The sequence below is a fragment of the Vulpes lagopus genome, chromosome 5 (genome assembly GCF_018345385.1).
Source record: "Vulpes lagopus strain Blue_001 chromosome 5, ASM1834538v1, whole genome shotgun sequence".
NCBI classification, from domain to species: Eukaryota; Metazoa; Chordata; class Mammalia; order Carnivora; family Canidae; genus Vulpes; species Vulpes lagopus.
Genome location: NC_054828.1, coordinates 47848323 through 47866200, shown reverse-complemented (window position 1 = coordinate 47866200; position 17878 = coordinate 47848323). Strand labels below are relative to the sequence as shown.

General features: G+C 37.9%; 1 long non-coding RNA gene across 2 annotated transcripts in view; it reads right to left on the bottom strand.

Annotated features, from left to right (window-relative positions):
• Nucleotides 1–17878, bottom strand: part of LOC121491226 — a 76858-nt gene that overhangs the window by 43782 nt on the left and 15198 nt on the right. For both annotated transcript variants that reach the window (XR_005987904.1, XR_005987903.1), the window contains exon 2: nt 16640–16783. This is a non-coding gene — a long non-coding RNA (uncharacterized LOC121491226). The remainder of the gene's footprint in view (nt 1–16639; nt 16784–17878) is intronic.

Below are 17878 nucleotides of genomic sequence, written 5' to 3'. Positions count from 1 at the left end.
GATGATATGATGCTCAGATTCAGGGACACAAACCAGGAAACCACTACACTGGGAGAAATATGCAAATTTCTAGGAAGCTTTGTCTCTTGTAATAAACAGGTTCTTTGCCTCCTTTTAACAAGCTAGACTCTATATAGTCCCATTTTTCTCCATATCTTTATTTAAAGGGTGCTCTCCAGAACATGAGAGACTCCTAACTCTGGGAAACGAACCAGGGGTGGTAGAAAGGGAGGTGGGCAGGGGGTGGGGGTGACTGGGTGACGGGCACTAAGGGGGGCACTGGATGGGATGAGCACTGGGTCAAATTGAACACCAATAAAAAATAAATTAAAAAATAAAAGGTGCTCTCCAATAAATACTATGGTTACCTTAACTACACCCACATGTTTTAAATTATATATCACAAACTTTTGTCAATCCGTATCATAAAATACCAAAACCAGCTTTTGAACCAAATACATTTTACCACACCATCATTATCATGTCCCAGGTTTCAGTGACAGTTAGTAAATGCAATGAATACTCGCACTATTTTTGATAGACAACAACCTCAATGCCAAACACGCTTGTCAACATAGCTAAAACACTATCATTTATCGTATTCTGATAACTTCAAATTTTCATACTACAGGTGTTCCAAACCATAGGAAACCAACTATTTCCCTAATAGCACACTTTAACACTTTAAGCCCTAGAACTGAAAAGTACACAATTAACTTTTTCCAGGTGCACTTGCAGGGATTACACCTGTGTCTACCTACAAATAGTCTCAGATTTTCTGCTTCACTCTTAGCCTTTACCTCTCAAGACCTTTTGTTTAAAAAATGCATGTCATGTTTGGCAAAGGTGAAATTGTATGGTTCCACCACTGGGAACTCAGATCTTATTTTTTAGAAGGTAACCTAGGGGTTGTCAGAATGCCACACAGCAAGTTTATGGACAAGGAGCTTCAAAGAATGGGTTCAGAGGTGAGAGACCGGATGAGTAGAAAAAAGAATTGAGAGGATTCGTGCCCCTCATCTCTGCTGATTTTCATGTGGAAATCCAAGACCAGCCAACTCCTCTGAAATCTGTCTTCTTAGAGATTGTTAACTTTGCAGGAATCAGACACTCAGCGTCTTCTAAGTTCAAGAGATATAATTGTTGATGAGTAAAGTAAGGCTAGTTGACAGATAAGGAGGGATGAGTGAGGGGCACGTGGGTTGTTCAGTGGTTGAGCATCTGCCTTTGGCTCAAGCTGTGATCCTAGGGTCCTGGGATTGGGTCCCACATCAGGCTACCCAGAGGGAGCCTGCTTCTCCCTCTACCTATGTTTCTGCCTCTCTCTGTGTGTCTCTCATGAATAAATAAGCAAAATCTTGAAAAAAAAAACATGAGGGATGAATGGGAACTGTGATAAGCCCCATCCAAAAACATTTAAATTTTTAAAAATATATATGAGATAGCCCAAGCCCATTGACAATCTGTGGAGGTGCAGATTTGAAGTCTCTACTTGAGTTTAGGGCAGAAGCCAGAGTTATTTGCTGGGTAATTTAAGGGACTTTGCATTCCAATAAAAGTCACAAGGCTATGCTTTAAAAAGGGCCAGAGAGTCCATTTAGAACAAGTATTTCAAGTTTTAGGTTGTAAAATTATATCTAATTACAAACTAACTTTTTTCCATCTCTCAAATCCCTCAGCCTTCTGTTGGCTTGATCCAAGCTGCTTCACCCAACACTGCCACATACCAAGTCCTTTCTGGCCACTGGTGTGGTAGTCTCCACCATGGTGAGCAGATTTAGAATTTGCCCCAATTTTGTGTGAAACAATATCCACAGAAAGGGAATTCTGAGATCTTTTCCAAGTTTTTATTTTTAAGACTTTACTTACTTATTCATGAGAGACACAGAGAGAGGCAGAGACACAGGCAGAGAGAGAAGCAGGCTCCACGCAGGGAGCCCGATGCGGGACTCGATCCTGGGACCCCAGAATCACGCCCTGGGCCGAAGGCAGGCGCTAAACTGCTGAGCCTCCCAGGGATTCCCTCCTTTGCAAGTTTTGAAGGTGCTGTATGCCTGAAGATAATCCTCCTACAGGTGGTATTCCCACTTCTAATGGGAACAGAGTATTTAAAATGGTTGGGCTTACATTATTCCACTGTAAGCAAACAGGCACTGTGTTTAAATCCTGTGAGGTTTGGGCCAAGTAAATAATCTTTTTACTTCAATTTCCTCAACTTTTAATGTGAATGGCGATGGTACCTAGCTCATAAGGTTGTTGTAAGCATCATATGTGTTGATGCATACAAAGGTGCCGTGGATGTAACCTACTAAATACTCAATAAATAATATCTATTTTATTGTAACACTTCCCACATCATTTACTAATAATCCTGAACATTGGTGATACAATGCCAATGAAAGTGAGAAATCTGGTAATAGTGCTTAGGTAGAAGATAAACGTAAAAGGAAATGGATTGAAAACAAAGGAGAATTTATTTATTGGGTGTTCACAATGTGCCAGACACTGTGATAAGTGCTTTCCTTATATGTATTTGGTCTCATCTACTTTTCACAACATCTTCATGGGTTCTGAACTCTTAATAACTGCATTTTGAAAATGACTCATATGGTGATTTGTACTGCAAAAACCTGGCTAAGTTAGACCTAGGTTCCCCAAAAGCCATTTCCCAATATGGTTCTGGGTTTGATTTGGCCAAAAGTGGAATTCATGTGAGATATGGAATGCAGAAGTAAAGCAGCCGCCATTACTGTCTGCAGGCCATCGTGGTTAGATGCAGCAGTGGCAGACATAGGGATGCCAGTAGGTTCTCCTCCACTCCACATCTTGCTCTTTCGAGGACCTCTGGCCCTGCTGTTGAAACACAGCATGCATGACCAGATGCTTGCATGCAAACCTTCCGAGGCAGCAGTTCCCCATGGACTTCTTCACATCTCCCTACTCACAGGTCCATTCCAGCATTTGGTCATGCCTGTCATCTCAGAGGGACTGATGAGTGACCCCTCTGATCTTCACTTCCTCGGGGCCTCCCACACTAGCAGTTCTGTTTCTCTAATCAACTCTTGACTGATCCAAGGTAGTGGCATCAGGGCAAGATTAAGTAGTTCACCCAAGGTCACTCAGTGCATGAGGGAGCCAGAATTGGAAGCCTTAATCTGCTTCCGGAGCCCATGCTCTTAATAACTACTATGCAGCATTGCCTAGAAGGAGGAAGGAAAAGGAAGGGAAGAAAGAAAAGAAGACTATAAAGTAGGAGGTATGGAGGGGCATCTGAGTGGCTCAGTGGTTGAGCATCTGCCTTTGGCTCTGGTCATGATCCTGGGGGCCTAGGATCGAGTCCCGTATCAGGCTCCCTGCAGAAAGCCTCCCTCTGCCTGTGTCTCTGCCTCTCTCTGTGTGTCTCTCATGAATAAATAAATAAAATCTTAAACATAAAAAAAGTAGGAGGCAGGGAAACGGAGGTAACATGGCTAGAAGGGAACATAAGGAAGCGTGGAGGGGGTTGGAGAACGATGAGAACAAGATAGCAGGCAATGGAGAGAGGGAAAGGAAAGTGCAGAGGAAATACATTAAGGGGGATAGGATAGCCACCTTCTCAGCTTTATTTGCTCTGTCAATATGGCCTCTGCAGCACAGAGAGGGAATTTTAAGCATGGTTAATATATGCCAGAGGACTGCAGAGTTCTAGAGCTTAGTTGTTAAGGAAGCAAATGCTCTTTTGGTTTATTCTATTAGAAACTGAATCTAACGTTTCTAAAGGTTGTTTTTTTTTTTTTTTAAACAGAGGACCTGATAATGTCTCAAACTATTCACTCTTTTCTTTAGCCTTTGCTAATTAATTTTTTACAACCTTGCATAAGTCATTGGTAAATATCAACTTGCAAGCCAGCAACCTTTGTTACAGACTTTGCAAGTTGAGAAACCAAATATTTTTATGCAACAGAACAATGACTAATAATTTAATTACAGATCATCATGTTCAACTGGAGTGATAATCAATTTAACTATGTGATATTCAACATGAGGGATGTGGCAAACTTTGTGCAATAATTACAAAATAGATGTGTGAGATATCATTTTCCTCTGTGACTACTAGGTTTACCCCAGATATTTACTGCGTTTAACATGATAGCTGCCAAGGAGGCATAGAAATTAATTTAAAATCTTGTTTGGGTTTTGTTTTCTACTTCGAAGCAGCTAAGACTTCTAAAGTATCCCGTTCGGGGTACAGACAGTGCTCTGCAAGTGTCCTGATATGCACAGAGGTGAGAGGACATTATGTCTGACTTTGAGGACAAATCATCTCGTCCCCACCATTATCCTGCATGATTGCCCATGCGTTGCTCCTAACTTGTACCCTTAGCATTGTGCCAGGAGAACAGGTTTTATGAGAGGACAGTGATAGAAGATGGGATAATCTTGCCCTAACACCATCCCTTATTTCCTTTTAGCCTTGTTTTCCTCTAGGTTCCATGATATTATAGTCTCCAGTCAAGGAACCAGGCTGTAAAGGGACAAGGATACCAAACTTGCTTTTACAACTGCATGCCCTCTTCTGGCCTCAAGATGAGGTTAACAAGGGCAGGCTCGCATCAACATATTTTTTCAAAAATTTTTAAGGTACTGGAATTCATTTCACTGGATTTGGGTGAATTTTGCCGACTAAAAAGTACCACAACCTCAAAATGGCATCAGAAGGCAAATTTCCATTTGTTATTTATATAGTATTTATTATTATAAATAATTACTAAGGTAATTATCTTATAATTATCATTATAATAAATAATTATTGATTATTTGCTATCACTGGGAAAGAAGGGGCAATCTTAGTCTTCTGGAGCTTCTGGGGAAGGGCCTGGAAAACCATCTGAACCCATCCAGCTCACCCATTCAGCAGTCATTACCACATGTACCTGGGCATATAGAGCCCTAACACCTTCAGCCTTTGTCCTATACCTTTTTGTCTACCCCACTCACACTTTTTTTTCTTTACTAGTTCCCAGCCTTCCCAGATTCTAGCCTTGTGGGTTACTTTCCTGTCTATAGCCTGAGGCAGGATTCTGCTTGGCCACTTCCCTGGTACTAACCTCTGCCTCTCCTTTTGTTCACAATCTGGATATCCAGTGAGACCATGGGTTCCTACTCCTTACCATAGACCCTCCCAGGTAGCAACTTCCCATTCACCCAGCACCAAGGGGACTTAAACACAAAGGTAGAAAGCAGAGAGACATGGTGTTCCCTTAGGTAAGCCTCAACTCTGGGAGCAGCTATTAACAGCTTACTCCAGTCCCTGCATTGTGACTCTGGGAGATAGTGTGGCCTTTGCAGTGCCAACACTATACCTACACTAAGGTTTCTTCCATCTGAACCCTGGAATACATGGCAGGGCAGCAGGGGAGTGGTGGACGGAAAATAAGAGGAGGTTGCAAAGCAGATATATGGACATTCAGAGATCAAGCATGTTTGCCTTGCAAATAAAGTGTTCCTATTCCAAGGAGGCAGGACCCAAGAAAGACCCAGCTCCTCTATCTCATTCATAGACTAATCAGGATCTTTTCTTAATGGATTCAACTTGTACTCAGCTTCCACAGTTGGTTTCGGTCAACTGATATTTCTGAGCTTTTGGCCTCATCTCCTGGCTGTACCTCTTGGGTATCCTCGATTATATTTGCCATCACAGGAACACTTCAAACATGCTTTGAAGAACGTATGTGTTATGTAGCCCAGCAACAGCAGTAATCTCTACACCCACTCTTGCATGAGACTCTAGCCCTCAGTACAGCCCAGTTAGCTCCAATCCCTAAAAAAGGGGTTTGAACAACTTTGGAGCAACTATAGTGAGGGAGAGTGGGAAGAAGTTATTGACATTTATTGAACCCCTGTTATAAGCCAAATATTATTCTAGATGTTTTGTTCATAGCATCATGAACATGGTATAATTTTGTTCATAGTATTTCATGATCTATTAGAATATAAATTCTATGAGATCCAGAGAACTTTGCTGTTGTATCTCTAGCACCCAGAACTGTGCCAAGCTGATAGAAATGCTCAGAAAATATTTATTGAGCACACACAGGACCCAGATTTTGGTTTCTATATATCATTCCCTAACAAAAGGAACCGGGGCTCTTTGGAGAGATGGCTGATTTTACAACTGGAGCAGAGAGAAAAAACAAGATGAGCCTAGAGCACTTTATAATCCCCAAAAGCAAAGAAGTGCTCAGAAAAACAAAGGGTCAGAACACATCAAAGAGGCACAGGAAACAACCTGAAAGAGTTCCCCATGGACAAAGTTGGAGCAATTTAAACAGCAAAATAAAGAACATAGCTTTTTACCTAAAATATAAAATATGCATGATTCCATACTAATATAAATGAATGAATAAACATTAATTAACTAATAAATTAACTAAGAAGAAGACAATTCTTCCTTACAAAAGAACTCCAAATATGTGGATATTTCTCCTCAAATAGGCAGAGCTTAATCTCCCACTCCACACTCCCATCTTGACTGGCTCCAATCTATGTCCAGCCTGGTTCCCAGAGTTCACCACTCTAGCTAGGCATTTACACCTTGTAATGACCTTGTCACAGTAGGTGTCCCAAGTTAAAACAACCTTAATAACCATTTGCCAGCTTAATATAATCAAGTCAAATTCTGCCTCTAATATATACGATTTATATTAAAGCATTTGAGTACTTTGTACAGTTATCCAAGGGCTCAAAATATACTTTCTTTTTTGTCTTAAGGTTTTAGTAATAACTTATATTTGTTGAAGTCATATGTGTGGGCATATCTGTTCACTATAATCCTATTATAAGTATTACTATCACTCATTTTCACAAATAAGGAAATAGAGTCAATGAGGTTAAAAGACTTTCCCATACAATTAATAAGTGGTAAAGCCAAAATTTAAACTTATTCTATGCCTATATTTTCCCACTGTGCCATGCTGCCTGGCCAAAAAACCGCTAAAAGTTCTATAGACACAGTATTCCATATGCAAACACAGGTAGAACTAAAATTATGTCTACCAACTTGGTTTCAGATTCTTGCTTGGTTTCAAATGTATGCTGAGCTTATTGTTTCTTGCCTAGTGATTTACTTTCTATACTTGCCTAACAGAGAAGGTAACAGATGTAGTGTGAGAGCGAAAGATAAACAAAATGTGTCCTGATGCCAATGTCAAAATTAACTCTAACAAGAGGGAAAAGTTGAAAGAGGAAATTTTGTTTTTGATATAGTTTGGATCACCCATACTTCTATAATAATTTACAAATCATAGAAGATTTGGGGACTCTATCTTATTTTTTAATTGTTTCTTTAATGGAAAGGGTTGCAAATTTTTAATGAATAAGTAGTTTAATCGTTCTCAGTTATTTGGTTACATACCTTTCTTTCTCTACGAGGTTCTACGATCTGTGGAAACCACCATGTCTTATTCATCTTTTTAAACCCTATTGCCTGACAAAAAGTAGGGACCACTAAAATAACAATTGAATGAAGGAATCAATGAATCAAGGAATAACAAGCAAATTATTATCAAGTCAAAAATAGTCCAAAGAAGATCAAGCATTGACAGATGAAGCCTTTTCTCTCCCAACCAGAGAGTTCTCTATCAATCCTTTTGATAGGACAGATTTTCTTTCCTCGAGGCCACAGGGTGCTTAAAAAGCAGATTCAAATTCAGTTAACACCCACTGAGAACTTGCTATGTGTCAAGATAGTTCATGTACAATAGCTTATGTAAAACATCTAATAACCCCGTAGCTAATATTATCTCCAGCTTTCAGATGAGGATGTTCAGGCTCAAAGAAGTTAAACACTTTGCTGAGGGTCTCATAGCTAGTAAGGGGCACAATTGGAGCTTGAACCTAGTCTCAATTAAATTTCACCACTCACTCCACTCCCCTGCTGTTTCCCCACAGTGTACCAACCCAATGCCACATTTTGGTAGAATTTATGGCACACCTTGCTCACAGCTTAACATTCCTGAAATAGGAATGCATTTTATAAATGATAGCCTTTAAAATTCCTTGAAATGTGATAATGGTTTCTCAAAAACTATTGAGTTCACCATCTTTATCCTGTATTATTACCTCTGACCAAAAGCTAGTATTGGAGACCTCTATTCTGTTTGCAGTATCAAAAGAAAGCTGAAAGAGCCTAACTGCAATTATTTAGAGAATGGCAGGAAGACAGCTCTGATCAAAAACCTTGTTTGCATTGTTTTTATTTTGTCACTTAACTATCAGAAATTCTTAGCTTAGTTACTAGTTTAATTGGCTAATTTCCTCTTATTCTCAACTGAGATCACCTCAAAGAGGCAATGAAGGCTTTGATTCAGAGTGCAGTGGAGGACAGTGAGGGGTTGACACCATTTGAGAGGGCAACAGGAGTACTGTGGGAAAGATAAGAAGGTTCCTCAGGGGAACATTAAACAATAGGGACAGGTTAAGGAGTGCAATTTAAAATGAAATAAACAAAAAAAAATGAAATAAACACTTTAAGAAGGTAAATAAATACACTCCAAATAGAGACTATCATACATTAATAAGAGCATTCATAAGAAACTGTGGCAGGTAAGATGGTGATGTTAAGAGCAAAGGGAAGCTGTTATTTCACATTTATGAATAAGTTAACCAAACGTTCAGGGTGAAATGAAATGGTTCCTAATTTACATGTAGACAACAAAACCATTTTTAAATCACTGATTATTACACTGCTCTAAAACAACCATTGCCTTTTGTGCCTACTACCAACCAAAAACACTCTCAAAATTAAATATCTCGTTCTTGATTAAAATTATCTAATAAGCCAGAGATTTCCTGCATTTGACCCAGGGTCATTGGATCCACTTTTTCTGACTCATCTAGGAAGACTCATCGATCAGCTCAATAAAAATTTTGTCCTGGCCCAGAAGTCCCAGGTCAATTTCCAGATCAAGACAAAGACATTTGTGAAACCAGTTCAATGTCCAGTAGGCACAACAAGGGAGTACTATCCTCTCACTGGCCCGAAGCATCTGTATCCCAGTTTACTGGGCAAGCCAAAACAGACTCCAATCCACAGTTCCTTTTCTTTAAGCGTGGGTGGCCATGTTTTGTATCTCATGATCCAATCTCATGGTTGTTGCTAATTGAACAATGGGGAGGGCATCTAATTCAAGAAAAGCCTATTTGTAGACTGCCCAGAAGCCTATGTAGTCTGGTTCAAGAGGACTTTGTGATGGTTGCAGACCTTGGACCAACTGAATTCTATCTCCTTGAAAGATGAATGATTCAGGGATGTGGACACGCAATGATGCTGAGAAAGACAACTGGCTGTTGGAAGTGAGAGAAGGAGATACACAGAAGAGAGCATATTGAAAGGGAAGAGCTAAGTTACTCTAGCATAGAACAGTAGAGTAGATGTGGGCAAAAGAATTGTGAACAACCTTCCAGTTCTATTTTCTGAAACAGCTGGCCATGGTTATTTTTCCTGGGATGTTTTGTTTATTCAAATTTATCCTGAGTTCTCTTGAGCCCCAGTGAAGTTGGCCAGAAATGGTTACATTTGAACCAAATGGTTAAGGTAGTGTGTAACGTGAATACCTCAGCAGTTTAATACAATGAAAGGTTATTTCACTTTTTGCAGAATTTGCTCCAGATCTAAAAGACTATTCAGGGCATGTGTTCTTCAAAATTCCAGATTTCTAGCTGAGAACTGATCACTGACTCAGATACTTCTACCTACATGTGATGTGACACTTCTGTCCCAGTAATTGGCCAGAGCTTATCACATGGTCCAATTAATGACAAGGAAACCAAGAAATGTGATTTTCCAAGTACTGGGAAGAAGAAAACTAGAAATATTGAGTGAATCAGGTACCGAAATATGGGATACCCTGCTACTAAAACTTTAACCTTTTCTTGGTGCTTTATGTTAATCATTTTAGCCCTTCCTACGCTTCACTGAAGCCTATCAGGTAGTGTTCCATTCATGTCATTTAACTCACCTTTGATTCACTGTCAGACACTCCTAGTCACACCTCTCTAGTCACTAGCAAATTTGATGCTTCACAATAAATTTAACAAAAATTGTAGCAAGCAGGGACTTGCATTGTTGAGTAGATGCTTTTTTTAAATAGAGAAGTACCTTTTATTTATCATAAACACAGCACACCATAAGAAAGCACACAAATTATAGCTGTCTCTGATCTCAAGTCAGTCTTGTCAAACTACCTTTTAGAATGAAACAATCTTAACCTCTCTTGGGATTCACAAACTTTCTTCTCATTGTTAAGTCTGCAATTTTAAGAAAATCGGTATCCACCTTTTGCCCCAAAGCTACTGCCTATAGCCAAACTATTAACACCACACAATAAAATGTTAAAAATGTCATTATGATATTCCATATTTACTTACACTGACTTCTTCTATCAGCATTTTTAAAGCTCAATTTAGTTTCTTATATACTCAACACCTGTCACCAAGAGTAAGTATTATCTAATCAAAACTAAATTGGCTTTGAAACTGTTGGAATTACATGAGGCAGATTTGAATTCAGCTTTAAATCTCTTCAACTATATTCATTTATATGGCTAAGAGTTGTAGAGATTTATCAGTAACAAACAGAAGTGACCTAGAAAACAAAATTCATAAATATATATTTATATATGGTATTAATAGTCAATTTTCTGCTATATACAGTATATATTAAATAGGTATAAATGTACAGACAAAAGAAAAGACAATATTTATATGTTAAATGGAATTTTCTTTTTTCATTTTTCATTTATTTATTTTTTGGAATTTGAATTTTTTTTGTATATTTTTTTATTGGAATTCGATTTGCCAACATATAGTATAACACCCGGTGCTCATCCCTCAAGTACCCCCCTCAGTGCCCGCCACCCAGCCACTCCATCCCCCCCCCCCCCCGCCCATCTCCCCTTCCACTACCCCTTGTTCGTTTCCCAGAGTTAGGAGTCTCTCACGTTTTGTGACCCTCTCTGATATTTCCCACTCATTTTCTCTCCTTTCCTCTATAATCCCTTTCACTATTTTCTATATTCCCCAAATAAGTGAAACCATACAATGTTTGTCCCTCTCCGATTGACCTCCTTCACTCAACATAATACCCTCTAGTTCCATCCACTTTGAAACAAATGGTGGGTATTCATTGTTTTTAATGGCTAAGTAATATTCCATTGTATATATATACCACATCTACTTTATCCATTCATCCTTCGATGGACACCGAGGTTCCTTCCACAGGTAGATGCTTTCAAAGGCTTTCAGTAGATGCTTTTTTCCCTTCTAGAATAAGAACAGTAGCAGAGAAGAGAATGATGGATTTTTGCCATGTTCCATGAAAGGCAGGGGAGTGGGGTGAGAAGATAATGAGAGCTACTGAGATCATCTCAGTAGGACCAAACTACTGTAATTTATTTCTTTGCAAATTATTATAGGAAGAATAAGTTTAATCTAAAAAGGAAAAAAGGGGTGTGGGGCTAAAATTTATTGAGTATCTACCACGTGCCATCATTTCATATAGATATTACCTAATTTATTTACCACCAAGCAGTATATATGGGCTAGAATTACAATTGTCTAGCTGATCAAATTGAGACATGAAGAGGTTATATGATTTGCCCAAAGTCACACAGCTATGATGACTAAGAATTCAATCCAGGCATCTAAATCTAGATCTTCAAATCCATGCTTCTCTCAATTTTAGTAAACACAAGCAGCAGCAAGCTTCAAATACATCCTGGAAGAGACAATCCAGATTTTCTGGAGCTATTCCTAAAGGAAATAAAGGTCAGGAAGGATTGAATCGATTTTAGAAAAATCCCCAAGGATTTTGAAGATGGTAATCTCATACATTTATTTACTCATTTATTTATTCAAGAAGATTTAATAAATAAGGATAAAAAGGAAGTGAAGATAAAAAAGACAAGATGGTGACTCTCTGTCCTCAAGTTGCTCATTGTACTTAGGCAGAGCCCCACAAGTAAACAGACAATTATGATGATATAGGGGGATAAGGGTTATGATAGAAATAAGCAAGTGATGTTGAGGATCCTAACTCAGTGTTGCTACTTAGTTCCCTGTGAAATGGACTCTAAGATGGAGATTTGTGCATAGGAGGATAGCTTTCAGGATCAATCACTTGCAGGAGAAATGAAAGAAACTGAATTGAACAGAAGAAGTTGGTCTCTGATGCAGTCACAACAAAGTTCTCAGCCTCTTCATGGGAGGATTATAGGGCTAGGGTGGCCTGCAGAATAGTCCCAACTGGGACAATGTAACTAGGCTTCTATATTTCCAGATCAAGTAGTCATTACATATGGGTTGCCCATAGGAAGGAAGGCATGGCCTTAAGGAAGTGGCTCTCTTCAACCATGGTCAAGCTGCAAAATGAAATTTAGCTGTGATCTATCTGTACTAATACTCTCAGCGGTCAGGGAATGAACAATTCAGTCCTGAGGCCTTAAAAGAATCCAAGCAGCACACCACTGGATCCACCACACCCACCTTCATGGAAGGTTTTCTAGAGAAGATGGCCCTGGAGTAGAGTCCTAAAGGACAATAAGAGTTATCCAGGAGGATGGCACCTATGCAGATAAGGCAGCCTGGGGAGAGTACATTTAGGACAGTTTATCATGCCCTTGGGAACAAATAATGCATAAGGGAAAGCAGCAAGTACTGAGGTTTATTTTATTTTATTTTTTTTAAGTACTGAGGTTTAGATGGAGAGGCCAGATCCTGCAGAATATGGCACTCTTCTTCCTGAAGGCAATGGGAAAGCATTCAAAACTTTTATTCAGGGAGTGATATAATCAGATTTGCTTTGTAGAAATCATTTTCACAATAGGTGGAGAATATACCAGATGGGGATGAAACTGAAGGAAAAGAAGCAGACTCATTAGGAAGCTGTAACGGTGATCCCAGAGAGAAGAATAATACTTGAATTGCCAAGTAGCAGTAGCAGTGAGGATAGATACAAGTGAATATTAAGGTTATTGCAAAGATATGGAGTGGGAAAAACTGAGAAAACTTATGAAATCAATTAAATGTTGCGGTAGGAAAAAATTTAAAGTCAAGAGTAACTCAGAGGATGGTACCAGTTATTGTTGATATAAATCCAGAGGAAAGCATGGATTTAAACATTTTGCGGGTGGGGCATTCATGTGGGGATCTCCATCAATAGATGTTTGCGCTCCTCTGGAGTTCAGGAGAGAAATCTAGGTTGATGACAATAAAGAGTCAGAGTCCACATGGCAATAGACATTATAGGAATGGAAAAGTATGTTCTAAAATGTACACAGACACAGAAGAAAAACATTATTTGAGGTAAAGAGGAGCAAACACAGAAGTGCTAGGAACGTAGGAAGAAAACAGGAGAGAGGGAGGTCTTGGAATTGAAAAGAGGGGAGAGTGTAAAGAAGTTTCAAGTGCAGTTGAATGCCACTGAAAGATTTTAAAAAAGGCAATTTTCCAGAGTATCAAGTAAGTTGGGGGTCACTGGTGACCTTGGCAAGGAGCAGTACAATGGCATGGAAAAGGTAAAACAAAGACAATAAAGGAAACATGACTGAGCTTAAGGATGTTATGCTCAATGAAATGTCAGTCACATAAGCATAAATACTATGGGATTCCCCTTATATGAGGTACACAGAGTCATGAAATTCATAAAGACAGAAAGTTGAATGGGGGTTTCCAGGGGCTGCGAGCAGGGAGGAGGAGGAATAGAAAATTATTGTTTAACAGGTATAGAGTTTCAGTTTGGGAAGTGAAAAGGTTCTGGAGATGGATGGTGGTGATGGTTGTAGAGCGATGTCAATGTGCTTCATGCCACAGACCTATGCACTTGAAAGTTAAAATGGCAAGTTTTATGTTATGTATATTTTATTAAAAGAAAAAAGAGAGAATAAAAAGATTGAATGAGAGACAAGAAAAGGTAGGGACTGACTAGAGCCCCTTCTCAAGAAGCTTGGATGGGAAGAAAAGGAGAGAAAGTATAGCTAAAGAAGGGTGTAGGGTCCTGGGGGGCATTTTGAGGAGAGAGCCAGTAGGGAGGCTCTCTGGAGATATCAGAGGTACATCAAAGAGAAGCAGTTCTGAAAGCTGAGCAAGACAGACAGGTGGTAAGATGGGGGCCACAAGAGCTGCAGTTGAATCTCACTCTGGCGAACACTTAGTAGAGGAATATGCCAGAAGAATGACTTTTGACTGATGAATGATGAAAAAAGGTCTTGCTCTGCTCAGATGATGAACTTCAGTTGAGAAAATTTAGTAAACCATTAATGCTCTCTTGAGGTTTAAAAATCAACATCTAGTTCATTTGACAGTTTGAAGCAACTAATAGTGGCCACACAGTCTTTTACAGATTAATTTGGTAAATCACATAATATAGTGTGTCGTATATCATAAATATATACAATGATAATATTGTGATATGTAAGTTTTTATTTTCCCATTACATGTTGAGTGATGTTCTACTAAATAAAGGGCAAAATAACTTATGAATTTTGGAGCTCACTAAAATGTCAAAGAAGAGTATTGTCTAAATTTTAAGGAGGAGTATTGTCTGAAAGTTACAATCTTAACTATTTCCCTATTTAACTAAATTTGAAAATACTATCTACTTTTATAGTATGTTATTTTAAATACCTACAAGAAAAACATATTAAAGTCATGGATTCCCTTGAGTCACAAGGGAAAAAACAGTAATGTAAAACAGCAAATTATTTTCTCCAGAGTGAAAATCAGAGAAGTCTTTTTAGAAGCATCACATTTGGGATCCCTGGGTGGTGCAGCGGTTTGGCGCCTGCCTTTGGCCCAGGGCGCGATCCTGGAGACCCGGGATCAAATCCCACATCGGGCTCCCGGTGCATGGAGCCTGCTTCTCCCTCTGCCTGTGTCTCTGCCTCTCTCTCTCTCTCTCTCTCTTTGACTATCATAAATAAATAAAAAAAAAATTAAAAAAAAAAAAAGAAGCATCACATTTATTTCATATGTTTTTAGTCTGTCTAAATGGTTTGTGCAAATTATTATCATACACATCAGAAATAATGCTCAAAAGTTGCCCTGTATTTGTTTCTGTCTAGACATAAAAGTTTATAAATTAGCAAGATAGAAATCTTCGAAATATATTTTCATGAACATCCACATACACTCACAAGTACTTGTGGAAGATTTGGCTGTTGGCCATCATTATATGGATTTGCATCATTTCTTAGTTATATAAAGACAGAGCACCAGGAAATCAAATACAAACAGAAATAGTCTCCCATTTCCAGTCTCCTGATACAAAATGAGTTTTGGGCTTTTTGTGGCAGTTTTTAGATTTAATTTATATGATTATGTAGATGGTCATAAGAGCTCTTCTGTTTGGTACATGTGTGTGAACTTGTCATCAAAAAGCACCTTCTGAGTAATAATTGGTAATAATAATGACACTAATATATTACTTTCTGTGCCACTATATGCATTAATCTCCCCAAACAGTAAATTTAAAATCTTTATTTGGGAAGAAGTATGTCATAACCATCCCAAAAGATATGTCACACAAGTATGACACAGAAACAAGTATGTCTTAGGAGCCACCAGTATCACACTCACTGTGTGTGGGCATTAGGATATTGAGGATATGCCACATTAAAAATGAGAAATCACATTGTCCCCTGAGGTCTGGAACATGTGAACCAATTAAAAGTTGTAAAGAGAAAAAGGAAAGGAAATTAAGACTGGTCTTTTCTGAGAAGCTGTCAAGCAGGTGGAGATAAGATTCCCTTTCAACATTTTCTTTTAGTAAGCAAGGAATAGGTACTTCCTGTCTTTACACTGCTACTGCTAGAATGCTTCCTTTAAAGAGGAAGAAAACAGGACAATGTGTTCTTTTAATGAATCTACTATCTGAGCCTCATCTAGGTAATAGTACTTTACTATTCTATGCCAATTGCTCAATTGTTGCTTTGACAAGGCCTGTCATACTGATTCAATATTTAAATGATTTCTTAGAAAATAAAATAAGAGTAAATGTTTTTAAAAGGGGAAATATATTCTCTTACATGGTTGAAATGCTGTCCTAGTAATAGACTGACTCTTTCCAAATTACAGACTAATCAGTATATATGTGCTATTTGAAGCCTTAAACTGGAAGAAAGAATTTTCAGAGTGTCTCTGGCATAATAAAGCTTCATAAATAGATCTCTCTATGATGTTATAAATTCAGATCATATTTCATAAAATTTCTGAAGCCCATCAGAAGACCTATTCACAATCAGTTACCCTTTATTAATTAAATGCTCTAAGTCTTCAATGAGTGTGGGACCCACCTATAGAAACTCTTTAATGTTCCTAAGGATCATTTAGAAACAAAGTCAAGGTAAAATTTTCCCAAAAATATCAGATCATTACCCTCTATGGTGTCTAAACACTTTGAAACAAAAATCAAAATGAATGGTTTAACATGGTTTTTAAATTGAAACTTGGAACTATCTTAGAAACTTTACAGAAAGTAGTTATAGCTACACATCCTCTACCTACCGTGAATTTGCCCAGGAAGAAAATATTTTCCTTTCTCTTCTACTTTAAACTACATACATTTCTTTGATTTAAAAAAAAAAATTAGTAAAAGGACGGGTACCTGGGTGGCTCAGTTGGTTAAATGTCTGCTTCAGCTTAGGTCATGGTCCTGGAGTCCTGGGATGGAGCCTGTATCTGGCTCCAACTCAACAAGGAGCCTATTCCTCCCTCTCCTGCTCCCCATTTGTGCTCTCTCTTTTGCGCTCTGTCAAATAAATAAATAAAATCTTTTTAAAAGTTAGCAAAAAAGGTTTGAACAAAACTAACTTTATGCATAATTATGTTTTTGTCATTGACAAAGCATCACTTCTGAGTGAACAAATATATACATCTAAATTAAGTAATTATCTCCCATACAAAGTTTTCTTGCAACCCAAGTAAAATGTTAAAGCTATTCAGTAACAAATGGTATTTTTTGTTTGAATGTTATCTATGATCATTAACCAACTGAAAATTTCTTAATAGCTATTTTTAAATTATTAAAATTTTTCATTAAAAATACATCCAACACCTAAGCAGGGCATAGAACTTTAAAAGAACATGCAAGTCAATAAAAGTAATGTGCAGTAGATGAAAATATTTTCTTATATTTCTAGGAATATTTTTCATAAATACTTTTTCAGGTGTTCTAATGAATAAACTGGATAATGAAATTTTATAATTAGTATTTGGGTTATCTGAAAGATTTTAGATACGCAATAGTTGGCTCATTTTTTAAAGGTGGTAATTGAATGTATTGTTCTCAAATTACATTGAATGTAGTTTTTAGCTTTTTTTGTCTTTTTGTAGCTTAGAGGGCAAACTATGGGTCATGATTGTTGTCATGAAAACAATCAACACAGCACTGTAGAGAAAGTATAGGAAATACAGTTCAATATTGTATGTAAGACATACCATATATGTTGCTCTTTAAAGTAAACCCTTGGCTTATTTGGTGCTGAATATTTGAATTTTAAGTTCATAGGTCTTTGAAGAACATCTGTGTCCTTTTGTCTCACAGAAGTATAGAATGAGGAGAAATCCAATTATTTTACTTTCCTAATAGCTTGAATCCCTGATAAATTACAATTTCTTACAGCTTGTAGAAACACATTTTAGATACTGTATCATTCAGTATTAACACATAATCCAAGTTGCTATTAAAGTGTTGGGACGATTTTTGTTGGGTCCTATGACACAAAATAGTGTTAACCTTTATTTAATATGTCTATTTGTACTATTTCTCAATATAGGAAACTTTCTTTATCTGGCGTCATTAGAAAAGAGGTATTCCACAGAGGAGAATTTTCCAGAATCTTGA